At 34.8% G+C, this 20891-nt stretch overlaps 1 pseudogene; it reads right to left on the bottom strand.

Annotated features, from left to right (window-relative positions):
• Positions 1 to 18860: 18860 nt before the first annotated feature.
• Positions 18861 to 20419, bottom strand: LOC123665865 (annotated as a pseudogene).
• Positions 20420 to 20891: the final 472 nt, after the last annotated feature.

Raw genomic sequence — 20891 nt, 5'->3', positions numbered from 1 at the left:
GAACCTCATCGCCCTCACCAAAAAGGACGGAGGGGTGAGACCAATTACTGTTGGATCAACATCCACGTCAGAACAACACGACAACACGAACACGAACAACTTCGACGTCTGACCTCCAAAATTGCTGTTCGACATATTTTACCAAAATTAAAATCGGAATTTGAACCTGTACAGTTAGGTTTCGGTGTCGGCAGCCGTCCATGCCCTACGCTCTTTCCTAACTTACGGCCAGCCTGACGTGTTTTTCAAAATTGACGTCATAAATGCTTTCAATTCGGCAAATAGGGATACCCTGCTGACAGAAATAAAACAGCATATACCGGAAATATACAATTATCTTCTGATCAGTGACGCTAAGATGCAAATCTTAAAATACTGTCTTTTCGTCCCAAAATTTACGTATGCGCTCCTTTGCTGCTCCTTTTGGAATCACCCAGATCTTTTAACACAAGTAGACGACTTAATTAAATTAGCTTAGAATCGATTCTTAATATGCAACTGAACGAGCAGTTTAGGGATTCGCAAAATTTCCAGTGTCGCTTTACCAGCCTTCCTATCTTCTATCCATAGTTCAGCGAATCTCATAAGTAAAATTTTAAAGGCATCCCCTTCAAACTTTGAGATCGCTGGTTTGGAAGAAGCTAGAAACGCTTTTTTTATTGCAGGTCCAGGTCAAAATTTTCCAGTTTCTGCAATTTCACAGAGGAGCTGGGACGACATGACATAAACTGCAAATTGACTTATGACAATCTTTTAAGCTATAGTACAGGTTCAGCGCGTGCTAGGCTTTTGTCCGTGGGTACGCATGAGGCCGGCTACTGGCTTCACGCGTACCCTTCGTCAAATACAGGAACATTTCTTGAGCCTGACGCGCTCCGAATCGCAACCTGTCTACGGCTTGGGGTTCCGGTCTGCGCTCCTCATAATTGTCTCTGTGGGATCACGTCTGTGTAGGATATCACGGTCTGTCATGCCAAAAAAGTGCAGGCCGTTTCTCGAGACATGCTGCACTTAACGATATCATACGCCGGTCCCTTGCCGCCATTAACGTGCCAAGTCTACTTGAGCCGATTGGTATTGCAAGAGACGATGGTATGAGTTTAATTCCATGGAAGATGGGCCGGTTGCTAGTATGGGATGCAACCTGTTCAGACACGCTGGCCCTTTCCCATCTACATGGAACCAACAACAGAGCTGGTGCGGCTTGTGAAGCGGCTGAAATAACTAAAGCATACAAATACAGGGGTCTAGGCTCTGAATATGATTTTGTCCCATTCGGTGTCGAGACCCTTGGTCCGTGCGGTCCTAGCGCTATAAGACTTTTTAAGGAAATAGCAAAAAGGTTATTCGACGTCACAAGAGACCGAAGAGCTGGCAGCTACTTCGGACAAAGAATTAGTCTAGCTATTCAAAGGGGGAACGCTGCCGGTATCTTCGGAACCTTGCCTGAAGGGACTCCTTTTAATAATGTTTTTTAGTTATTATAATATTATGTATATATAACTTAAGGTTTTTTTTTAGTTTAATGTAATTTATCTTATTTATATAGTATAATAAAATTAAGCTTTTTACTTCACACGCAATAATGACAAATGTTAATAGTCTAATATAAATATACAAATAAATAATATAGTGAAAGATTTACTATATATACAGGGTGTCCCAGGAAAGACTGTCAAGCGGAAGTCCAGAGCTAGAACATCCCTTGGGGATTCCAAATCACCCCTATGTATATGATCCGATTTTTTATAGTTTAGGAGATATGATTTTTTTTCTAATTTTTCAATGTTTTTCGACCTTAGCGCTATTTTTGATCATAACTTCGTAAATAATTGAGATAAATGCCTGATTTTTTTTTAATAATTTAGCTAAACCTTGGGTCCTAACTAATACATACACAAATAAACCCTAAAAGTAAAATCATGCGCTTAAACATAATAGAAGTACTTAAAAAAAGGAAAGTGCAAAAAAAAACATAACTTCGAAGATTAAAAAAAAAATAATAGCAACAAAATAATTTATTTAAAAGAATCTTAAAAACTTCCTTAGTTTATCTAGTTTCTACCATAAAAAATTCAATAAGTTAACTTTATGGCATCATCCCCAAATTTTGGTTTAAATACGACAAGTCTGATATTTGAAAACTTAAGTTTAAAAAATTGTAATAAATTCGGTCGTGTTTACTGGGAGTATGGCTTTGAAAACAGATAAAAAACACTTCATATCTGAATCTTTTGTATTCTAAGCAATAGTTAAACGGTATGATAGCCGGGCCAGTTGTTCGAAAAGTGACAAATATTCAAAAATGTTTAGAATCCCTAATGTGTGGGTAACACAAAAATAAAATCGTACATATTAAAAATAGCATGGTGTCGTCTCCTGTCAAATATTTTCATTGTAATATGAAACTCTTTGACAGAATTTTTTTTTTAATAGTTACGGGTCTCTGTAAAGAACTCACTATAGACGGCGCCACGGATTGCTTAAACCGAAAATAAAAATCATCATATCAAAAATTTCGCTCTAGCGGGTACATCGTTCCATAGCTTAATTGGCTAGAGCGCCGACACGGTCAGTCGGAGACGCGGATTCGAACCCCGCTGGAGCGGTCAATTTTTGATATGATATTCAAAAATGTTTAGAATTCCTAATGTGTGGGTAACACAAAAATAAAATCGTACATATTATGAGGATTATCGACAGCCCAGGAATGGTAATTGTGAATGTTGAAAATCCCAGTTCGCTTAAAATGTGATTCGCCAGTCCATAAAATAGTTTTAAAAAAGTTTTCATTGACTGCTTGACGCCGCAACATTTCTTGGCAAAATCTAACCCGTCGGGGTAATCTTCCGATTTCAATTGTTGGACTCTTTGAATGTGATATGGGTGATAGCCCTCACTCTGAAGTATGCGGTGTGTTACAGATTTTGTTATGGAGTGCGGAGTTCAATGGTTCTGACGCTTACACTGGGCTCTCTTTCTATTTCTTCAATAACTTCTTCTACCAATTCTGAGTCTCTTATTAGTGGCAGATGCCCTGTGATTGTTCCTGGTACTCTGCCTTCTCGATAGGCATCGCGAACTTGCAAGATAGTCCGATGATTAGGCCATCTTTCAGATGCACGATCACCTCTTCGTTCTACTTGTTCCTGAAACAACCCCGCAGCTTCCGCAGCATTCCCTCTTGCGTACCCGTAAAAGTAGTGCATGTGTTCATAGTTCTCACTTGTAAAATGGGCATTACAACGTCTTGTCATGATGAAGTAAACACCAGTTTTCACTTACAACCAATAGATAAGTTTGCACTCAAAGTCCTTAGGGAAAGCCAATTCGTCGAGAGTTCCAATAATACGAGTCCAAATCGAAATGCAATCAAAGTCCGGTGTGAAAGCCAATTATTATAGCTTTAATGTGTAACTATCAGAGAAGAGGAGTCGCTATCGTACTGTAAGCACAAGGGTAAGCAGACGACTAGCAGAGCAGCGTGACGTATTTAGTTCCTATCATCACCACTAGTCACGGATTGCCCCTATCTTACTCTAACATTAGTTCATTGACTCTATTTGTCACTTTCCAAACAAGTGGCGCGGCTATCATACCGTTTAACTATTGTTTTTTAATCTGTTTTCAAAGCCATACTCCCAGTAAACACGACCGAATTTATTACAATTTTTTAAACTTAAGTTTTCAAATATCAGACTTGTCGTATTTAAACCAAAATTTGGGAGTGATGCTATAAAGTTAACTTACTGAATTTTTTATGGTAGAAACTAGATAAACTAAGGAAGTTTTTAAGATTCTTTTAAATAAATTATTTTGTTGCTATTATTTTTTTTTTTAATCTTCGAAGTTATGTTTTTTTTGTACTTTCCTTTTTTTAAGTACTTCTATTATGTTTAAGCGCATGATTTTACTTTTAGGGTTTATTTGTGTATGTATTAGTTAGGACCCAAGGTTTAGCTAAATTATTAAAAAAAAATCAGGCATTTATCTCAATTATTTACGAAGTTATGATCAAAAATAGCGCTAAGGTCCAAAAACATTGAAAAATTAGAAAAAAAATCATATCTCCTAAACTATAAAAAATCGGATCATATACATAGGGGTGATTTGGAATCCCCAAGGGATGTTCTAGCTCTGGACTTCCGCTTGACAGTCTTTCCTGGGACACCCTGTATAGTAATGACAGAGATAACAGTGATGACCAAAGTAAGGCAGCGTCAAAAACACCAGCTAAGCAAACAATGATGGTAATTCTACACATTTTAAATATCATATCATTTATCGTTTCATAGCTTTAATTGGTTAGAGCACCAACACGGTAAGTCCGATATGCAGGTTCGATCCCCGCTGGAATGGATTTTTAATATGATATTTAAAAGGTTATACTTATCAATAAAAATTACAATACACAAAAATACACTCTGTATGTCGACTGTATTGTGTATTATGGATTCCTTCCTCCTCCTATTTCCGACACTTTTGCGTGGTAAGACAAATCGAATGAATTAAAATGTTAAAAAAAATTGGTGGTACACCTAGTGGTTCAAATTAAACATTGGAAAAACTATTAGAGAAAATACTTGAAGGAAAAGAAAAAAAAATCTGAAACTCAAACATTGGGAAAAATTGCAAAGGATTTCAAAAAATTTCAAAAAATTCACCGGAGTAAACTCAAATGCCCCAATGGATTAAAGATTTTAATAGAGAATGTGAACGTTTCCAAATTAACGAAAACAAAAAAAAATCGAAATATTAAAGAATTTTTTGGAATACTCTGGTGTTGATTGGTACAGCTGTATGATTATTAAATATACAGTAGAATCAGTATGGGATAAATGGAAGAAAGAAAATTGTGAGACTTTTGCAAGGAAAGGATGGTCGCCCATTAGATATGCACTTACTTTTAAATACAAAGCAGGCTTGTTACTTGAATATGCTTTAAAATAAGAAAAATTGTTGTTAGAAGTAAGAAAATCTATTAATACTGGGACACTTATTGATCTTATAGCATTAGGTTTACCTAATTATGTCACTGATAAAACTGGTAGAGAAATTTATGTTACTACGTGCACGTTGTTTTGGAATTATATTGTATATTTTTGCGAAATAAAGCAATATAAAACATAACACAATAATAATATACATATAATACCCACGCTACGTGAAATAAAATGTGTGCAATATTGCTCGTAGTATTTCTAATAATAAAAATAGTTAAAACATCGGTAAACTGTTCCAATGGAGACTAAATGTAATGCTTCTAACGCAGGAATCCATAATATACCTATCGTTTATGAAGTTGTCGTTCACACGTGAAATGTAAAAAACTGTTTCATTTGAAATGTCTTGACAAAGGAAACGTTTGAAGGTTTCTCTCAAGAATGTAAAGATAACTGTTGTTGTTTGTAGTAATACGTAGACACCGGTTCGGACCGGTAGAGGTGCAGTTGTTATGAACAAAACATCTGCGCCAAGTAGCTATAACATTACCCTCGAGCGCAGTTAGTCAATAATTGTGTTTGCTCGCAAACGAAAAAAAAACCGACTTCAATTACATCGACGAGTAATACAACGTAGATCGACGAAAAAATAGTCAAGTAACTACCCGTTATCAAAGATTGCTCAAAAAGTAGTTATCAGATCTCGATAAAATTTATATGTGACCACATGATAAACATCACCTTTCGATTAAATTTAAAGTTATCAAAATCGGTACACCCACTAAAAAGTTATTGCGGATTTTCGAGAGTTACCCTCAATTTCCATGGGATCCCATCATCAGATCCTGGTTTCCTTACTCCTGGTACTAAACTAGGGACTAACAAAAAAAGAATTATTCAAATCGGTATATCCAGTAGAAAGTTATGCGGTATAATAAATACAACGTAGGTCGACGAAAAAAGCGTCAAGTAAAAACGCATTATTAGCTAACTCGAAAAGTAGTTGTTAGATCTCAAATTTTAAATGGGACCAAATGACACACACCACCTTTCGATCAAAAGAAAATTTTCTCGAAATCGCTCCAACCAATCAAAAAGTTCTGAAGTAACATACATAAAAAAAATACAGTCGAATTGAGAACCTCCTCCTTTTTTGGAAGTCGGTTAAAAATCTTTGTAAAACAACACAAATGATGGACGATTCTGAGGAAGCACCGGCTATGAATAATCATGATGAAGAGAGTCCGGACGATCCTGAGAATTCGCTCGGGGCTCCATCATCTTAATATATATAAATCTCGTGTCACAATGTTTGTCCTCAATGGACTCCTAAACTACTTAACCGATTTTAATCAAATTTGAACACCGTGTGCAGTTTGATCCAACTTAAAAGATAGGCTATATTTTATTTTGATATATTATGTTATTATATTTCAGAAAAAAATAAGGTGATACGAAGTTCGCCAGGTCAGCTAGTATATTTATATAATCTGAATCTCTGCAACGGCTCCAACGATTTTCAAGTAATTTAGTATGCAGGGAATTTCGGGGGTGATAAATCGATATAGCTAGGATTCATTTTTAGTAAATGTCGTATTATTCCTGTTTTTAGGCAATGAAAAAATGGCTACAATATCGTTAGAATACAAAGGTAAATTTCGCAATCGTCGACAAAGTAAATAGCTCAGGTGGGAAATCGGTCGCTTGGGAACGACCGACAAGACCACAGTTCAAATCCCCATGTCTCCAAATCGATTATTTTTTTTTTCTTTTTATTTCTAATTTCACTCATGATTTTTTATTTAAATACCTAGTTCATATTTTTTATTATTGTGTCAGTAAAATCGGAAAATACAATACAATACAAATACAAATATACTTTATTGTACAACCAAAAACAATACAAATAACATTAAAAAGAAACAAGCGAGAAATAATAATAATAATAATAATAACAAAAAAAAAGGAATGTACAAAAGGCGGTCTTATCGCTAAAGAGCGATCTCTTCCAGACAACCTTTAGAAAATGGACATGAATAAGAATAAAGCGGCATAGAGGTGTACTATGTGTAATATTATTCATATTTTATCAATATGCAACTTGTATTTAAATATGATTTCCAAAAAACATGATTTACTAAAAATACCGAGCTAAGCTCGTACACCCAGGCACTAAATAAATAAATAAACCAGGAAAAAGTTTTGCAACGACTATAGGAATAAAACTTTAAAATACAGATGGACAAGTGCGAATTTTCAAAACTTGAGACCGCGTATCTCGGTTATATCTTAATATATATAAATCTCGTGTCACAATGTTTGTCCTCAATGGACTCCTAAACTACTTAACCGATTTTAATCAAATTTGCACACCGTGTGCAGTTTGATCCAACTTAAAAGATAGGCTTTATTTTGATATATCATGTTATTATTATATTTCAGAAAAAATAAGGTGATACGAAGTTCGCCAGGTTAGCTAGTTATTATATAAAACGATGTAAACGTAATCCTAATAAAATCTTAGCTATGGCAAAATAGGATATACCTAAAACACCCGAATAAATAAGCAATTTTCAGGTCTTTGCGGTTATTACAGAAAATTCATCCCTGATTTTGCACGTATCACGAAACCAAAACATTAAAAGGTAGTAAGGTAGTCCATAGTCCAAAACTTATAGAAGCTTTTAATAAGTGTAAGGCTTTTTTAATTAACGAACCCATCCTTCAATATCCAAACTTTAACGAAGGATTCAATCTCACTACAGAAGCTTCAAATGTAGCCATTGGCGCAGTTTTATCTTAAGGACCCATAGGGTCTGATAAGCCTGTTGGTTACGCGTCTCGTAAATTAAATGATAGCGAACTCAACTATAGTACAAAAGAAAAGGAATTATTAGCAATAGTATATTTTATCTATAGGCAACAAAATATTTTAGACCCTATTTATTTGGGCGAACATTTAAAATAGTTACTGACCACAGACCATTACAATGGATGATGAATCCAAAAGAACCTAATCACGACTAACAAGACGGCGACTTCGACTAAGCGAATATGACTTAACGGTTATATATAAGAAAGGTAAGTTTAATACCAACGCAGACGCTCTTAGTCATGGTCAAAATTCACATTAGCGTAACTGACGAAATTAAATCGGTAATGGATAGCATTAGAGAACTTGACGCATTGATTAATGACTCGTCTGAAGCACCCTCATCTCAACAAATCATCAAAAACTCTTCGACTGATACCGTACACACTGGTAAAAAATAAAATTCTCGTGTCGCGATGTTTATAGTTAAACTCCTCCGAAACGGCTTGACCGATTCTCATGAAAGTTTGTGTGCATATCGGGTAGGTCTGAGAATCGAACAACATCTATTTTTCATACCCCCTAAGTTATAGGGGGGGGGGGGGTTAAGAGGGTTAATTAAATATTATAAAATTTTGTGTGCATATCGGGTAGGTCTGAAAATCGACCAACTTTTCTTTTTTCATTTCCCTAACTTATAGGGCGGGATGGAGAAGATTAATAAAATATATGGCAAAACAACGTTTGCGGGGTCAGCTTGTGATAATATAAGTATTAGAAGTCCCGATCACTGATGACCTACTTAATAAGTTTCACAGACAAATTTACTTTACGGTATTTAGTGACCTAAAACGACGACCAATTATAACAAAGCCATTTAAAAACCATACGCGGATAGCTATTCAGTTGTCGAAATGTAGTTTAGAAAACGATGTTATCAATTCTACGTTAACCCGAAAGTTAAAACAGCTACATTGGTAGATCGTCCAATTTTACAAGAAAAGTTTAAAAACTCTAAACCTCGTATGAAGTAAGGCTAAACTCGAAAATGTTAAAAATTATCTTCACTAACAAGACACTATCTATAGTTATCATAACGGTAAAACAAACCACCGTGGCATTAACGAATGCTCCTCGCTCCATCTAGAGAATATTATTGACCTAAAATGAACGATCAGATCACGAAAATACTATTTGTGGACCTCAATTTAATATAGTACCCCTAGCTACTAAGCCATTTGAAATTGTCCACATGGAACTCTTTAATGTCTAAAACGAAAAATATGTCACCTTCATTGATATCTTTACTAAATGTGGTCAAGCGTATCATTTACGAGATGGAACCGCTATTAGCATCTCACAATCATTACTACTTTTCAGTACTCACAACGGAATACCGTTCACTATAATTACTGATAACGGTATGGAATCTACTAATCACTTTTTCTCAGAGATTACTCGTCTCCACAAGATAATCCATCATAAAACCTTTCCTCATAGCCCGAATGATAACGGTAACGTTGAAAAATTTCATTCGACCCTATTAGAACACATAATAAATCCTGAGTTACAACAAAGATGAACTTTACGCTATTATAGCATACAACAGTGTTTGACGACGCGTTGGCGCAGCGGTAATTGCACTGGCTGTTGCGCTGGTGGTCATGAGTTGGATTCCCGCTCACGACAGACATTTATATCGACTATATAGATGTTGGTCGTGGTCTGAGCGTTGTGTTTCTGTATTGTGTGTGTTTCCGGAACCCCAGCACAGGAGAAAATCCTACTGGGGGATCCTATGAGTCTGAAGCGTTTATTAATTCTTAACAGTTCTATCCACGGTTTTACCACAGTAATTGTTGTTGTAGTGGTAGTAGTGGTAATTGTTGTTGTTGAATAAAACAGTCTTTGCCATCATTTGATCCAAACGATTAACGATAACGTGAATTAACGATAACAAACAAGGATTATTATTAGTTAAACAAATGAATCCTTACGAATAAGAAACACTAATTCATTAATTGTTATTGTTTGAAGATAAACATTGTCTTTTGTAGCATTCAGTTTTGGCACACAATTTAGGAGATAGTGTACAATCAAATAAATGTCGTCAAGTTGCACCGTTATGGTTTAAAAATATCTTCAATACGTTTTTGCCATAAATCAACGCGGGCGAAACCGCAGTGCGCGGCTAGTGCACCAATATAAATCGAATACAGCTCACAGCTTGCTTGAAGCTCTCCACTTCCTCAATTCTCAAGCTGTTGTCGGAGCCCACTGTCACTTCGTACAGACGCCTGTCTGTATCTACGTCGACTCTCTGGAGCAACTGGTCTTCTGGAAGAGTCATAAATGCCTATTGTTACTGATTAAACATTGTGATAATTCATGTGTTTGTTACAGTTTTTGTTCAATTCCCATTCGGAGCGGATATTAGTGTTTATAAAAAATATGACGACGCGTTGGCGCAACGATCACAGTAGGTACTGGCTTGTAGCTGTTGCGCTGGCGGTTGCGGGTTCGATTCCCGCACATGGTAAACATTTGTATTGGCCATACAGATGTTTGCCTTGTTCTGGGCGTTTGTGCTTGTGTGTGTTTCCGGACCCAAGACACAGGAGATAATCCTACCGGGGCCGTTGAGTGTGAACGTGAAGCGTTTATTTACTATTATTTATTTATGGTGTGGTTGTTAGTCCTTGTGTGTCTCCCCACCGTGCCTCGGAGAGCACGTTAAGCTGAATCAGTATTATTTATAATTATATTTATCTAAAAAAATATGTATCAGTCGGCTGTGACAAGCGTTAAGTTGCCTGCCTTAGGAACAGACGACCGTGTGTATAAAAAAAGCAAGAAAAAAATAGAGCGAGTTGGAAGTATGAGAATGACAGAGACCTGGTCATCACCACCGGCGCTGCCTTCAGATACCAGGTCCTTGCTGCTGGAACCGAGGCCGCTGAAGAACTTCTGAAGACGTCGCTGGAGTACTGGTCTACAAGACAACAATTAAAATAAATTGTTTCAAAATATTCATTGGAGTATATAGGCTTCATTTGGAGCAATCGTCATAATGTAGATATCATGGCTAACACTTGACTTAACAATGAGAGCAGACTTGAGTTGAAGAAGACCTTGCTCCGCGTGTACCGGGGTTTTGTATTTACCAAAATGTTCGACATCTCCACTGACTTTTTCTCAAAGAATAATAAAACCAAAAACAACGTTCACGTATAATATATTCGAATTGTTAAATTCTTAAACAAATTACAACCACAATTGCAAAATACAAATTTTTGACATTTATCAAAAAACATTTATAAAAAATAAAAAATATTTAAAAAAACATGCAATGAGGTCTTATTATTATTAATCTGATAGAAAAAGTTTGTATGTGTGGATACGCCACGCGTACCTTTTAATGCAACGGTAGCTTTAATTATATTTAATTTAAAATTAATGAACAGAACAATTTTTAATTTGTACGATTTAAGTGCTTTTGTAACCTACTTGAATAAAGTTGTTGAGTTTTACTAAGTACTGAGAAAGCGACGCGTTGGCACAACGGGCACAGCACTGATTTGTTGCTGTTGCCCTGGCAGCTGAGGGTTCGATCCCCGTACATGACAAACATGCTGTATGCCACCACACTATTTATTTTATTTTATTTTTATTTACGTTTTCACTATTTGCGGATTAAAAAATTGTGACCAATCCTATATTCACGGCTAAAGTTTTCTTTATTCGCGGATCTAATCGGTACAAAAAGAATTCCAATATGTATCCAACCAAATATCCTTTGTAAACGCGCCGATAAATGGACTAATAAAAAAGTAATAGACCTTAATACAAGTATGTAATCCTCGTGCTTAAAAAATCAAAACAAGAACGACCTGCCAGTGTTTTGGCGTGCTAATAAGAAAGCGTGGGTTACAAGCGCCATTTTTTGTGACTGGTTCCGGAATCGTTTTGTTTCTGAAGTTGTAATTTATTTTAAAAAAAGAATTTAGACTTTAAAGCGGTTCTATTTTTGGACAATGCACCAGGTCATCCTCGCGAACTTGATACTATGCATCTAAATATAAAAGTGACATTTTTACCTCCCAACACGACGGCTTTGCTTCAACCTATGGACCAAGGAGTATCCAGGCATTTAAGCTCTATTACATTAGATGAACCTTCAAAATCATTTTGGATAATATATAGAATGTGATCCTGATATGAATGTTATGGAATACTGGAAGAAATTTGACATAGCAAAATGCATCGTACACATAAAAGAATCATTGGAAGAACTGAAGCCATACACATTGAAATCATGTTGGAAAAAACTGTGGCCTGCTCTGACTGTGCAAAATCACTAAGAATCTGTACAAATTCAAACTATGACTGCAAACATAGCCGAAATTGCGAATGGAATAGGACGAGATGGATTCGAACAGATAGAATCAAGTGACATTCAGAAGTTGCTTGAATCGCAAGATGAAGATTTGACTGAAACCGACTTGGAGGAAATGTTAAATTCACAGCCAATTGAAGAAGAGGCTTCAACAAACACTGGAAATGTGACATTTAATCTGAAAAATCTTAGTGAAGGTTTAAGAATGGCAAATGAGCTTTGTGATTTATTTATGAAAATTGATCCGTCTACGGAACGAAGTCTTATTTTTAAGAGGCAAATTGCTAATGCCACTGCTGAAATATCAGTTTGAACTGAAAGAGCTTTTAAAAACTGCTAAGCAAGAAAACACATGAGTTCACGTTATTTTTGGCGTTAACTTGTGGAGGCCTATGTCCAGCAGTGGACTGTATAGGCTGTAATGATGAAGCAAGAAAAAACTACAAAATTCTTTAGACCGTTGCCTAAGGCTGAAGATAATAATTGATTAGTATGGTCAAAAACTTCAATTAAATTGTTTTTTTTTTTTTTTTTATGTTGGTTTTTTATTTTGTCACCTAGGAACGTATCCCTATAATCCCATATAAAAGACCATTCCAATTCAGTTTCTGTATTCGCGGCATATTTACGGAACATATACCCCGCGAATAAAGAGCTTTTACTGTGTAACAAAAAATATTTTTCGCTTCATTACTAGCGCTAATCCACAAGTAAAAAAGTTGTTTTTAGCGCCATCTATAAGAACGAGGCAAAAACTTTTAGATCATTTTTCAGCACCATCTAGTAAGAAGGTGCTAGAAGAAAAAATGTACTTTTAAGCAACATTTAGTAGCAGTAACCCTCAAACGCGGTTGTTGTTTTAGCGCCATCTAGTAGCAAAATGCCAAAACTTATACTATTCTTTACAGTGCCACCTAGTAGCGATAGTCTACAAATACGAAAAATATTTTGATGCCATCTAGAAGCAAGAGGCCACACAATTTTATTTCTTTTCAGCGCCATCTAGTAGCATCGGTTTTAAACAAAAAAAAAAAAAAAACTTGTTTTTAGCGTTATCTAGTAGTGATAGTCCACAACAGCATACTTCGTTTTTAGCGCCATCTAGAAGGAAGAGGCCAGAAATGTTGGTTATTATTTTCAGCACCATCTACTAGCAATGGGCTATAACTAGTACTTAATTTTAACGATATCTATGGCAGTTCTTATAAACTAAAATATTCACCGCGATCTAGTACAAATTTAAGGATGAAAAGTAAAAGATACGCATGGAATTACTATATACTACGTACAACATTACATAATAATTCCATGAAGATAAGTTTGAACCGTATACATAAGAAATTAGGACCCTGTTTTACTAATTGTAAATAAAGGTTTATCCTACTAGGCTACTAATAAGTTACAAGGCAAGAGGTACAATAGGCCATCGGGACCTGTTTCACCTCAATTGATAAAGTGCCAAATTTAGATACATGGTTGCGAATAGAAATAGATTTCTATAAATACAGTGGAATTCGATGTCAAAAAGAATAAACTTTTATCGATTGGATATCACCATCCGTCAAATAGCGTTATCCACAACTGATGAAATAGGTAATGGTACCCTTAAGGTAATGGGATCACATTTCACCACCTGGCATCTAAATTGGCATGTGGACACATAGTCTCTACTCTAAAAACAAAATTTCATCCAATACAATTAGGCTTTGGAAGTTAAGGAGGCTGTGAAACAGCAGTTCACACGCGTTGTATTTTTAACCGACTTCCAAAAAAGGAGGAGGTTCTCAATTCGACTGTATTTTTTTTAATGTATGTTACATCAGAACTTTTGACCGGGTAGACCGATTTCGACAAATTTTGTTTTAATCGAAAGGTGGTGTGTGCCAATTGGTCCCATTTAAATTTATTTGAGACCTAACAACTGCTTTTCGAGTTATATCTAATAATGCGTTTTTACTTGACGCTTTTTTCGTCGACCTACGTTGTATTATACCGCATAACTTTCTACTGGATGTACCGATTTTGATAATTCTTTTTTTGTTGGAAAGGGGATATCCCTAGTTTGGTACCATGATAAGGAAACTGGGATCTGATGATGGGATCCCAGAGAAATAGAGGGAAACTCTCGAAAATCCGCAATAACTTTTTACTGGGTGTACCGATTTTGATAATTTTTAATTTAATCGAAAGCTGGTGTTTATCATGTACATTACATACATTACAGCCTATACAGTCCACTGCTGGACATAGGCCTCCACAAGTTTACGTCAAAAATAACGTGAACTCATGTGTTTTGCCCATAGTCACCACGCTGGGCAGGCGGGTTGGTGACCGCAGTACTGGCTTTGTCGCACCGAAGACGCTGCTGCCCGTCTTCGGCCTGTGTATTTCAAAGTCAGCAGTTAGATGGTTATCCCGCCATCGGTCGGCTTCTTAAGTTCCAAGGTGGTTGTGGAACCTTGTTATCCCTTAGTCGCCTCTTACGACACCCACGGGAAGAGAGGGGGTGGCTAAATTCTTTAGTGCCGTAGCCACACAGCACCTATCATGTGGTCACATATAAATTTTATCGAGATCTGATAACTACTTTTTGAGTAATCTTTGATAACGCGTAGTTGCTTGACAATTTTTTCGTCGATCTCCGTTGTATTACTTGTCGATGTAATTGAAGTCGGTTTTTTTTCCTTTGCGAGCAAACACAATTATTTAAACATTAATGAGGCGGCACAAGCTTAATATGTCGCTGGCAAGGGCTTTTCTCAAAATGCTAAGGGCAGGCGTGGGGTGCAGCATCCAGGTCTATGAAATATTTACACCGGTACAGCGTTTGATGTACAAGGAAAGTAAAATGACCTGTAGGTGAGGATAGATATCTATTATATTTGAATCTGACACTTGTTTGTTGTACTCAGAATTGGAACCGGGGAATTAAACTGTGTTGCTATGAAAAAACAAAGTTTTTATTTTACAATTTTTCTTTATAAACTTTTATACAAAAAAATAGAATATAAAAATCTACCTGAAAAAACAAAGAAACGACATTCAAAATTTATTTAATCGATTCCTTTAAATACAATTGACTACAATCGAGTAAATCGATCGAACTACAATCTACTTTTCATAAATAATACATATCGCTACTGCAATAGAAGAGGTTATAGGGGCCTACTCAAAGCACTGCCTGCAGGGCCTGCTTGCAGTTACTGCCGCAGAGGATGTTGCTCCACAAAGCACTGCAAATCATTTACGCGGCATACGTTGTCGTGTTCACTGGTGTTCTCTTTGTCCTTGCCTAAATTCGCCAGTTTTTATAAAAGGCTCCTAAATTATTCAAACACCAAAAAATAGCATTGGGTTTGACTGTATTGAGTACTTGTAGCGTTCAAAAGAAAAAAAGGAAGCACTGGTGTAAAAAAGTTTTATATTTTTCATGTAAAAGCGACATAGCCTGCGACCGCATATCTTTGTTATGATAATGATCATGGTTAGTTTTCCAAAGACATGGCAAATCCCTATACAATTAGATTACGTCCCTCCACACGTCTTTTTCTCGCTGGCTCATTTTTCTTGAAGAAAACAGAGCCAAACAAATAATATAATAAAACCAAACCAACTAACCACCAACTAACTGATTAATTGCTAAATGACAACCACTGACAAGACAAACCCCAGGTCAAATAGAGTAGACAAACGTCGCAATGTACCGACATAAACAAAATGGTGGTCTAAATCGGCCCGACCGAGCTACACATGTCCCTGATTGCAGTTTACGGAGTGGGGAGATCGTGTGTCGGGCTGGCAGAACGACACTGCGGCCCTGCGACAGGGTGAACAATTAAAATATCGGCCCTGCATGCATACATACAATACGATCGGCAGTGGCACTGCAAGCAGGGCCCTGCAGGCAGTGCTTTGAGTAGGCCCCTTTAATGTCAGCTGGCTATATCTACGTGGAAAGTTTGTCAGCTGGCACCTTGAAAGATGTAAATTAAAAAAAGTTTTTAATACCATCTAGAGACGAATATCCGTAAAATGATATTGTATTCGTAGCACCATCTAGTGAGAACGGTCTAAAATTTTTTTTTTTTTTTTTGTTTATATAATAGTGGTTTATTAAACATTATTCATATTTATAATTCACAACTTAAGAACTAAATATTTACAAAAAGTGTTGGTATAAATCTAAAAATTAAAAATTATAATTAATAATGTGTATTTGATCGCCATAGTAGTGATTTCTCACCAAATGCTATCATTGACTTTTTATAAACTATGTATTTTTAGCGCCATCTATTGACGAATGTCTGTAAGCTAATTGTTTTTTTTTTACACAATCTAGTGACGACTCTGTAGAAACTAAAATATGTATTTTCAGTTCCATCTAATGACAATATTACTGCCACAATAGTATTCTGAAAGTGTTTGTAGGCTCCAAATAAAGCAAAGTTTAAATACTCTGATATTGGCAAATCCGCAAGGGAGCCATTTCAAGAATAAGAAAGAAAAATGTTTGTAGATGTAGATCGATGGGGGAGTCCAATGCTGCGACAAAGCTCTATGTAATATGAATAGTTTAATAGTAATGTAATAGAATGTAAATATAAAAATGTTGTTATTTTAAATTTTCTGTACTAACACTAGGTTATAAGAAACATTGTTACTAACACTACATGGGCTAGTCCTGAAATGAATGTTATTATTATTATTATTATTAATATTGTTCACAAAGTAATAGGTATTCGTTACAACCGCATCTAATAGCAATTATTCAGTTGGGCTCAATTTGGGCAAGTTAAAAGTGTTTTGTTTTTGTGTGCTCTCGAAACTGGAACGGAAAAGGAGGTGGTTCTCAACTCGATTGTATCTTTTTGGTTTTTTTTCTATGTAAGTTACCTAAAAATATTTGATTTGGATCGATCTCGAAGATTTATTTTAATTGAAAGGTGGTTCTTGTCATGTGGTCTCTTACTACTTTTCGTGTTTTTACTTTTTAGTACTTTTTTAGTACTTTTCGAGTTCTTGCCGACCCGCCCCGGCTTCGAACGGGTGCAATGCTGATGATCAATATAATCTAATATATAAAATTCTCGTGTCACGGTGTTTGTAGTTAAACTCCTCGGAAACGGTTTGACCGATTCTCGTGAAATTTTATGTGCATATTGGGTAGGTCTGAGAATCGAACAACATCTATTTTTCATATATAAGATTTTAGATTAACATGGTTACTTCTATTACGAAAATTATTTGAAAACGGGATATTTACCGTCGTGATCAAGACATTCGAAGTCAATGATATGAGTGAGCGTCCTTTGATCAAGACATTCGAAGTCAATGATATGAGTGAGAGTCTCGTCTCGTGATCAAGACATTCGAAGTCAGTGTCGAAATATCGAGCTCCGCAAAGCGAAAATAATAAACATAGTAAATATCCCGTTTTCGAATAATTTTCGAATAATCTATTTTTCATCCCCCTAAATGTTAGGGTAGTCCACCCCTAAGTTTTTTTTTTTTTTTTTTTAATTTTTAGATGTATACATTATTTCTTTTTTATTTTATTATGATTTGGCGTTGAAAAATACATACGACCCTAAATTTTCACCCTTCTACCACCAACTCTTATTTTTAAATAGCGTTTAGCGGCAAGACAACGTTTGCCGAGTCAGCTAGTAGGTATATAATATATGCGTAAAAAAATTATTTATTTACGACATCACATTAGAAACCTCAAAAACTATCAGTGTTCTACTATACTATATTAGACATATAAACCTTCCTTTAGAATCACTCTATTTACTAAAGAAAACCGCATCAAAATCCGTTGCAGAGTTTTAAAGATTTGAGCATACAGCCAGCTGGAAACGACTTAGTTTTATACGTTGTATTATACCGCATTACTTTTCACTGCTATACCAATTCTGATGATTCTTGTTTTGATCGAGAGATAATATTCTTCTTGTGGTTCCATTAATTTGATCGAGATCTGATGCCAATTTTTTGAGTAATCTTTGTGATTAACGCGTATTTACTTGACTATTTTTTTCGTCTACTTACGTTGTATTACTTGTCGATGTAATTAAAGTCAGAGTCGATTTTTAAAAGTAGCAATCCTATCCTATTAGTAATCCTACTGAGGATATAAGTAAGACTCCAAGAAGCAAAAAGTTTATATATAAATTATTTAAAAATGTATTATTATAATAAATAAAGCCTTTTTTGTTGTAACATCATTTTTGCAATTTTTTGCGTGTTAGAAAATCCTTCCGATCCATTTTTCTAGACGTCAATGACGCGTCATTCCGAATCAAATAAGCTATGGCTTATATTCTTGGGAGATTTATTTTTATTTAACACTATGAAATTCTTGACTAGACTAACACTTGCTGGACCTAAATAAATGATTTATTTTTATTTTTATGATACTAGATCGGCAAACAAGCGTACCTAATGGTAAGCGATTATCGTAGCTTATATTATAGCAAGCACGTTGCTGACCCCATCCCTAGTTCCCCACAGGAGCTTGGTCACCTTACTCACCAACAGGAACACAACACTGCTTCAAAACAGTGTTATATTTTGTTAGGTCGAAGTACTTCCCCAGTCAGGCTGCTTCATATTTTGAGCAGGTAATTTCCTGCTGTGCCCCTACCTAAGTTAAAGAAAGTCACAATTAATTTATTTTTTGTGTATAAAAAAAAATAACAATACAAAAAAGTACACGAAAATAAGCTTTTAATTTTTTTTTTTCGTTTTCGTTATTCAACTAGTTTCATCAGCAACCTGTAAAACCGATCCTAAATATATTTGATTTATTATACACTTTTCAGAAAATATGCAACCAACAATATATTTTCAAAATAATTTCATTTAATTATTACGAAAACACTATTAAAATCGGTATAGATACAAATAAATATTTACAATCTACACGTTACCAAAAATGTTCGAACCCAGTAATTCATCGGTTACATTTATTAATTTTACATGTTACTCTTTAATTACAAACTGACGTCACTACTTGTGATTGATTTTAATTCTACCAGTAAATCGCTCGTCGGCAAAGTTTTCATATAGCAGTTCTGGACTTTTCGATCTCTGTTCGAGGGCTTTCTTAAATGATTTTATGATTTTCTACTTTTCCAAATACATTCTCTCATTCTTGTTAGAAATTACTGCTAAAGTTGAATTTATCCACGCTTCGTAATACGGTTTTGTGTGTTCGCTAATATCCGTCGACCATTTTGCTATTTCCGTTGGCGGTGAGTCGCCATCTTGACTGCGTGTTGGGGACGAAAACTCCCTTTTAAGTTTAAAGTTTTTATCGAACTTTGTATTCCTTTTATTACTTACTTTCTCGTCTATTTTATTCTCTATTTTATTTTTATTGACTAATTTCGGTATTTTCGTACGTTTAATGTTTTCAAAATTTGGTATTTTAATTTCAATCGATTTCTGCGGTTTCTGTTCTGTAAATGTTACAGCTTTATATTTTTTTGTAGCGTCATCTGTGTGTGTGACAGTTTTTACTAAAGGTTTCTTATTTATGTTATTAGCAGTTCTATCTCTATTTATATTCAACTTCACGTCATCGCTAGCTTTAGTTTCTATAACACGCGACTCTGAACAATCTGTCAGAAAATCAACAGTTACTTAACAGAAAAATATAAGTCTAAACAGCGACGAATGCTCGAGAATTTATTCGCTGCTCACCATTTATATGTCGATAAATTTATAGTTATTAAAGAAAATCTACCTACTGATTTATAATTACGTAAAGGCCTATTAAAGGGGTCTCACTTCTCAGAACTACTAAATACTATAAGTATGACAAGATTCAATAAATAATAATGTATTAAAGAATGTCCGATATTTTATTTCAATACATGTTTTAATCTTTATATAGTATTTTAGACTGCTAATTCTGATGACACTTTTCATCTACATACCTTTATTAGCTTCGTCACTTAACTCCAAAATATTTTTAGACTTATAATTAGTTTCAAATCGTTTATCTCTTTTTCTCTCGTTATCGTGTATATTTGCGTCTTTTTTATCTGTTGTAATAAGGGATTTAACTAAATTTGTTTTCGTAGCACTTATTCCTAGACTTTTAGTATTAATTCTTTCTCTGCTATGTTTTATTGGATCTGTGTCTCCTCTGTCACGTACTAATTTAGATTTATTTTCTTTAATCCTTTTGATACTGTAATTAGTTTTCCTTTCATTATCACCATAGTTTTTGTTTAAAACTTCTATTTGTGAATTATGCATTGTCAATTTAAATACTTTAAAATTTAATAATATTGTATTGCACGAAAAATTTTAATAAACAAATGTGTCAAAATGATCACGTCATTGCCGTCTTGATTTATATTCTGTTAAATTTAAAAAGTTTTCATTGTTTTTTGTTTAAGTAATAAAATATTTAAACATTATGTATAGTTTTATTTTAATTCAATTATAAGCAACATTAAATATAGTAAATTATTTTTATTTTCAATATTATACTTAGTTACTATTTTCTTCAAATTTCAAATAATGAAATTATATATTTAAATATATTGGTAAATTACAGTACAGTGGAACCTTAATATAACAAATATCAATTTAACGATTTATATAAGATTATTAATATTTTTAAATTATTATATATAATAAATTAATTGAAATAATTAGATAAATAACATTAAACTAAAAAACCTTAAGTATATATATACATAATATAATAATTAAAAAATATTAT

The sequence above is a fragment of the Melitaea cinxia genome, chromosome 25, assembly GCF_905220565.1.
Source record: "Melitaea cinxia chromosome 25, ilMelCinx1.1, whole genome shotgun sequence".
Classification (NCBI taxonomy): domain Eukaryota; kingdom Metazoa; phylum Arthropoda; class Insecta; order Lepidoptera; family Nymphalidae; genus Melitaea; species Melitaea cinxia.
The sequence above is the reverse complement of the archived record's forward strand: the minus strand, read 5'-3'. Positions and strand labels throughout refer to the sequence as shown.